Raw genomic sequence first — 7,964 nt, 5'->3', positions numbered from 1 at the left:
CTCCAAGGCCACAAGGATTTCCTTCTACGTCCTCCTCTAGTTGTTTTTGTTTTTAATATTTTTTTACTTTTGGCTGTGTTGGGGCTCAGTTGCAGCACTCAGGACCCTCGTTGCAGGACATGGGCTCAGTAGTTGCCCTGTGGCGTGTGAGACTTAGTTCCCCAATCAGGAGTCAGACCCACATCCCCTGCATTAGAAGGTGGATTCTCAGCCACTGGACCACCAGGGAAGTCCCCATGTAGTTTTATAGCTTTAGTTTTTGCACTTAGGCCTATGAGCCCTTTGGAATTAATTTTTCTATCTAGTGCAAGTTGCAGATTGAGGTTTATGTTTTTGCAAATGATGTCCAATTGAATGATGTAATGACAGTCGAATAGAAAACTCTGCATGTAGCATGATTAAAATTCTAATAATTAGGTCATATATCATGAGCACTTACTATGGGTAAGGCTCCAGCTAAATGTTTTTACCTGTGTTATTTCAGGAAGAACTAGTTAAATATTTTCTCAGAGCTATGCATGTGACAACTTAGAACCCACCCTTGCCTGATGCATGACCTGTGAGATAGCTGGTTAAATTAACAAAGCAAGGTGTAGAGTAGACTGCCAGTTTGTGCAAAATGAAATGGTGTGCCCAGACACACACAGGTAAACATGTGTCCAAAACATGTGCACAGTACATCTCTGGAAACATACAAAGAAATTGCTAAGTGTGGTTCCCTCTGGGGAGGGGAACCTGGTGATTGGAGTGAGGAGAGGGAAGGAGATGTTTCAGATATGGCATTCTATAACATTTGAATTAAAATATATTTATTTATTTGGCCGCCCAGGTCTTATAGTGGCACTCGCATCTTTGATCTTCGTGGCAGCATGTGGGATCTTTAGTTGCAGCATGCAAACTCTCAGGTGAGGCTTATGGGCGCTAGGGGAAGCTCAGGTGGCTCAGTGGTAAAGAATCTGCCTGCCAGTGCAGGGTTCAGTCCCTGGGTGGGGAAGATGTGAAGGAAATGGCAACCCACTTCAGTGTCCTTGCCTGGAAAATCCCATGGACAGGGGAGCCTCACAGGCTTCAGTCCATAGGGTTGCAAAGAGTCAGGCACAATTTAGGGATTGAGCATGCATACGTGTGGGATCTAGTTCTCTGACCAGGGATCGAACCCGAGCCCCCAGCATTGTGAGCGTGGAGTCTTAGCCACTGGACTTCCAGGGAAGTACCTATACCTTTTGCATTTTAAAACCTGTATATTTCACAACTTGTGTCGATATTACCTGCACAAAGAATACATAAAGTTAGAGGAAAAAGAAAAGAACTCCTGGTAGTCTGCCCTCAAAGCTCCTAATTTTTGCCCACCATCCTGGCTCTATTTATCATTTTATTGCTTCACCTCTCTGTCTGGATTTTCCTGCCTGTTAACTGTGGATGGTACAGCACCTACCTCATAGAACTGCCGTGACGACTGGGGCAAAGCGTGTAGAACTCTTTGAGCAAGGCCCTGCCCCCGGAGAAAGCTTAATCAATGCTATTATCATGATTTTATTCATAGAAAAAAAAATTAGAAAGAAACGCATATGGCAGGTTCATAGAGGTTTCTCCAGCTCTTGGATAAAATAGAACTTTAATTTTTCCCCTTTTCCCCAAGAAGAAAAAAAAGTTACACACGGTTTTTATATTGAACATTTCCACACCTTCCCGGTCCAGCCCATCCCAGGAGTCCCTGCCTACACATTCTCTGGGGGATTCTATTCAGGCTTTAAGTTGTGGCTGAGGTTGGGTAAGGCCAGGCTCGTCTGGCCTGTGTCTAGACACCTCATTTCCCTCGGTGGTTGTAGAAAAGAGAGATTTCTTAACATTGGAAAGGTGCTTCTGAACAAAACCCCAGGGCCAGGGGGAAGAATGGAAGGAGGGAGGGAGAATAGAGAACTGAGGGGGCTGCTCTGCATTGTAGTGGGCTTCTCATTGCAGGGGCTTCGCCTGTTGCACAGCACAGTCTCGGCCCGTGGGCTTCAGCAGCTGGCAGCAGGGGGGCCCAGTTGTGGCTGGTGGGCTGTCCACAGCGCAGGCTCAGTAGTTGTGGCCCAAGGACTTTAGTTGCTCGGTGGTGTGTGGGATCTTCCCGAACGAGGGATCGAACCCGTGTCCATGGCATTGCAAGGTGATTCTTGTCCATTCTACCACCCTGGAAAGTAAAAGTCACTCAGTATGCAATCCATGGAATTCTCCAGGCCAGAACACTGGAGTGGGTAGCCTTTCCCTTCTCCAGGGGATCTTCTGAACTCAGGGATTGAACCCAGATCTCCCACACTGCAGGCAGATTCTTTACCAGCTGAGCCACCATGGAAGCCCATGAATACTGGAGTGGGTAGCCTGTCCCTTCTCCAGTGGATCTTCCTGACCCATGATTTGAACCGGGGTCTCTTGCATTGCAGGTGGATTCTTTACCAGCTGAGCTACCACCAGGGAAGTCCCCTGCTTACTTTTTTTTTTTGGAAATATTTATTTATTAGGTTGCACTGGTCTCAGTTGAGTCACCTGGGGTCTTTGGTCTTCATTGTAGCATGTAAGGTCTAGTCGCCTGAACAGGGATGAAACCCTGATTGGGAACATGGAGTCTTAGCCAATGAACCACCAGGAAAGTCCCCGAATGTGCTCGCTTTATTATTATTATTTTTTAAAGATTTTTTTTTTTGTGTGTGGATCATTGTCTTTATTGAATAGGTGGATTCTTTACCAGCTGGAGTAACCACCAGGGAAGTCCTCTGGCTTACTTTCTTTTTGGAAATATTTATTTATTAGGTTGCACTGGGTCTTAGTTGAGTCACACAGGATGTTCAGTTAAGTCTTTATTGAATTTGTTACAATATTGCTTCTGTTTTATGGTTTGGAGTTTTTTTGGCCATGAGGCATGTGGGAATCTTAGCTTCTGGTGGGGGAATCGGACCTGCACCCCCTGCATTGGAAGGCGAAGTCTTGGACTGCCAGGGAAGTCCCGTCAGCTGAACTGTTGAAGCTTCTAGCTAACCTGCTGTTTCTGTCTGGATGATGAGAAACTGCAGGGGCAAGTGGCCTGGCATGCCTGTGGACATCAGCTACCCAGTTCTTCCCCCCACGTTGCATGTGTAGCTGTTGGTCTGGGGAACAGGGTGGAAAGTACAGCCAGGTGTCCTGCAGTTTAGCCTTAGAATGCCTAAAATGTATTATTGCCTGGAAAATTCCTTTTGTTCAAGCCTGGGCAAGTCCGGCCTAGGCTTTTACAAATTTGTATATCTACTTGTGGTTTAGTTGCTAAGTCATGCTCAACTCTTTGCAACCCCATGGATTATAACCTGCCAGGCTCCTCTGTCCATGGGATTTCCCAGGCAAGAATACTGGAGAAGATTGCTTATTTACATGGGCTTCCCAGGTTGCACAGTGGTAAATAATCCCCCTGCCAATGCAGGAGATGCAAGGAACTTGCGTTCGATCCCCGGGTCAGGAAGATTCCCTGGAGAAGGAAAATGTTAACCCACTCTAGTACTCTTGCCTGGGAAATCCTATGGACACAGGAGCCTGGTGGGCTACAGTCCATGGGGTCGCAAAGACTCAGACATGACTGAGCAAGCATACAAGCGTGCATGCACGCACGGTGATGCCTTCCACAGTGTAGTGATGCAGCATGTAAGCTGTTGCAGGAATAGATTCCCAGAAGAGCACTTGTGCTAGCCCCTTTCACAGATGAGGAAACTGAGGCTCAGAGAGGGGAAGCAGCCAGTCCAGATCTCTCAGCAGGCTCGTGGTGGTGCTGGAACCCAGGTGCACTGGCTCATGGTCCTAGATCTTTCCCTACCACATTGCTCCCAGAGGCGGTTTCTCTCTGGCTGAGGGATTTTTATTCCAATTTGGAAAGAGATAGGCTGCTTAGCCTTCATCTGTTGGTATCATGCCAGACATGTGATAGGAAAATTAGACCAGTGCATTACTGATCCCTTTTCATTCAAAGTTAATTACATCATATAGGATATGAAGAGTGGCAACTAGCCCCTCCAGAAGTTTCTAGTGGGCAGATTGAGGTTTTACACTTAAACGGTTATGCACAGGTCAGGTCCATGGAGTCAAATGACTCCTAACAACATCATGACCTCATGAGACTTAATAGACAGAGGCCATTTCCTTCTAGTGTGATGATCTTAGTAACTGTACCAATATCTTGGCTATATGTCTAAAACCTCAAGTTGGTTCCTTATGAGTTTGCCACACAAAATAAGCTCTGTGCTTGCAAGAAGAGACTTTTGGGAAGACTTTTCATTTATTGAATCAACAAATCTTTATTACACATCTACTGTGTATCATGCACTAACCTAAAAGCCAGTGATGTACTTGGAATAGGACCAACATAATCTGTGTCTGCAGAGGTTCACAAGGAATTCATCTGCAAACACAGACAATCCTGAGAGGGTGGCTTAAACAGATGGGGGCTTAGTTTTATCTTCTAAAAAGAATTCCCGAGGTAGGCAATTCAAGGATGGGGCAGCTGTTCAGTGATGCTGTCAGAGCCTCAGACTCTGTATCTTTTGTTTTCACCACTCACTAGGAGGTTTAGCCTCATGGTTGCAAGATGGCTGTTGTGCTTCCAGACATTACATCTTTATCCCAAGTGGATCAAAAGCCTTCTCCTCCCAGGGCCTGGTCTTTTTTTGTTTCCCAACAGACTCTGCTTCTGTCATTGGTTGGGATTATGTCTGTCACGTGGCCACCACTGGCTAGAAGGTACTTAGAAAAGTGAAGGGGGAGATGGGTCAGATTGGTGTTGGATGAGCCATGCTATGGCATCCACCATCCTGCCTGAATGTCCAAAGGAGCAGATGGTAGGAAACAACTCCATTGCTCAGAAACCATTAATTACTCTGGGGACAATGTTGTTGCCAAGATATCATGTGTTTTAGTGTGGGTTTCTTTTGAAGTAGACTCAGATAAGGATTTGAGACTAGCAATTTTATTTGGGTATCCTAGGACACACTGGTACAAGAGTAGGGAATTAAGATGAAGAAGGAAGGCTATCAATTGAGGAGGTCCCTGCCGTGGGCAGCTGGGTTCACTCCCGCTGGGAAACTCTGGGGGATGGAGTAGAACAGGCCTCAGAGCTTTTCCCTCCCTGAAGGAGGGAGATAGCTGAGGCTGTTTATCCTCCAACTTCTTTCATGCTTGGTGTTCTGGGGGTCTTCACTCTCCAGCAATTCCAGCCTTCTCACCTGGGGAGAGAAGGCCCTACGTGGAAAGACACAGGTGGATGCTGTAGGAGCTATGATGGGCATTAACCTTACCTGAATCATCATAAATGATCATATCCTGAGAGCTTTTAAACTAACTTGGGGATTAGGTAAGCCCTTTCCAAAGAGCAGGTTTCCCCAGTGGCTTAGATGGTAAAGAATCTGCCTGCAATGCCGGAAACTTGGGTTCTGTCCCTGGGTTGGGAAGATTCCCTGGAGAAGGGAATGGCAACCCACTCCAGTATTCTGGCCTGGAGATTTCCATGGACAGAGAAGCCTGGCGGGTTACAATCCATGGGGTGGCAAAGAGTTGGACACAGCTGAGCGACTAACACTTTCACTTCCAAAGAGGTAATTTTTAAGTTGAGATATTTTTTAAAAAGTGGGGAGAAGAGTATTTCAGTTAAAGGGAACAGCATGTGCGAAGTCTCAGAGGCAGGAACGAACTTCACGTGTTCGAGGTCCAGGTATGTGAGGCTGGCGAGGCAGGCAGGGCTTCAGGGCTACAGTCCAGTTCAGTTGCTCAGTCGTGTCTGGCTCTTTGCGACCCCATGAATCGCAGCACGCCAGGCCTCCCTGTCCATCACAAACTCCCAGAGTTTACTCAAACTCATGCCCATCGAGTCAGTGATGCCATCCAGCCATCTCATCCTCTGTCGTCCCTTCCTCCTCCTGCCCTCAGTCCCTCCCAGCATCAGGGTCTTTTCCAATGAGTCAACTCTTCGCATGAGGTGGCCAAAGTATTGGAGCTTCAGCCTCAGCATCAGTCCTTCCAATGAACACCCAGGACTGATCTCCTCTAGGATGGACTGGTTGGATCTCCTTGAGGGACTCTCCAAGGGACTCTGAAGAGTCTTCTCCAACACCACAGTTCAAAAGCATCAATTTTTCGGCACTCAGCTTTCTTCACAGTCCAACTCTCACATCCATATATGACCACTGGAAAAACCATAGCCTTGACCAGGCGGACCTTTGTAGGCAAAGTAATGTCTCTGCTTTTTAATATGCTATCTAGGTTGGTCATAACTTTCCTTCCAAAGAGTAAGCGTCTGTTAATTTCATGGCTGCAGTTACCATCTGCAGTGATTTTGGAGCCCCCCAAAATAATGTCTGACACTGTTTCCACTGTCTCCCCATCTATTTCCCATGAGATGATGGGACCAGATGCCATGATCTTAGTTTTCTGAATGTTGAGCTTTAAGCCAACTTTTTCACTCTCCTCTTTCACTTTCATCAAGAGGCTTTTTAGTTTCTCTTCACTTTCTGCCATAAGGGTGGTATCATCTGCATATCTGAGGTTATTGATATTTCTCCTGGTAATCTTGATTCCAGCTTGTGCTTCTTCCAGCCCAGTGTTTCTCATGATGTTCTCTGCATATAAGTTAAATAAACAGGGTGACAATATATAGCCTTGACATACTCCTTTTCCTATTTGGAACCAGTCTGTTGGTCCATGTCCAGTTCTAACTATTGCTTCCTGACCTGCATACAGGTTTCTCAAGAGGCAGGACAGGTGGTCTGATATTCCCACCTCCTTCAGAATTTCCCACAGTTTATTGTAATCCACACAGTTGAAGGCTTTGGCGTAGTCAATAAAGCAGAAATAGATGTTTTTCTGGAACTCTCTTGCTTTTTCAATGATCCAGTGGATGTTGGCAATTTGATCTCCGGTTCCTCTGCCTTTTCTAAAACCAGCTTGAACATCTGGAAGTTCTCGGTCCACGTATTGCTGAAGCCTGGCTTGGAGAATTTTGAGCATTACTTTACTAGCGTGTGAGATGAGTGCAATTGTGAGGTAGTTTGAGCATTCTTTGGGATTGCCTTTCTTAGGGATTGGAATGAAAACAGGCCTTTTCCAGTCCTGTGGCCACTGCTGTTTTCCAAAATTACTGGCATATTGAGTGCAGCACTTTCACAACATCATCTTTTAGGATTTGAAATAGCTCAACTGAAATTCCATCACATCCACTAGCTTTGTTAGTAGTGATGCTTCCTAAGGCCCACTTGACTTCACATTCCAGGATGTCTGGCTCTAGGTGAGTGATCACACCATTGTGATTATCTGAGTCATGAAGATCTTTTTTGTACAGTTCTTCTGTGTATTCTTGCCACCTCTTCTTAATATCTTCTGCTTCTGTTAGGTCCATACCATTTCTGTCCTTTATTGAGTCCATTTTTGCATGAAATGTTCCCTTGGTATCTGTAATTTTCTTAAAGAGCTCTCTAGTCTTTCCCATTCTGTTGTTTTCCTCGATTTCTTTGCACTGATCATTGAGGAAGGCCATCTTATCTCTCCTTGCTATTCTTTGGAACTCTGCATTCAAATGGGAATATCTTTCCTTTTCTCCTTTGCTTTTTGCTTCTCTTCTTTTCACAGCTATTTGTAAGGCCTCCTCAGACAACCATTTCACCTTTTTGCATTTCTTTTCCATGGGGATGGTCTTGATCCTGGTCTCCTGTATGATGTCACGAACCTCCGTCCATAGTTCATCAGGCTCTCTGTCTATCAGATCTAGTCGCTTAAATCGATTTCTCACTTCCGCTGTATAGTCATGAGGGGTTTGATTTAGGTCATACCTGAATGGTCGAGTGGTTTTCCCTACTCTCAGGGCTACACACTTGCGCAAATCCAGATCTCACTGATTAGAAAAATATTGGCTTTTCCATGACACTAGATGCTTCCTAATGAAAGGAAACCCTTCTTTCCAGCATCCTGACTTC

Source organism: Odocoileus virginianus, chromosome 33 (assembly GCF_023699985.2).
Source record: "Odocoileus virginianus isolate 20LAN1187 ecotype Illinois chromosome 33, Ovbor_1.2, whole genome shotgun sequence".
NCBI lineage: Eukaryota > Metazoa > Chordata > Mammalia > Artiodactyla > Cervidae > Odocoileus > Odocoileus virginianus.
The sequence above is the reverse complement of the archived record's forward strand: the minus strand, read 5'-3'. Positions refer to the sequence as shown.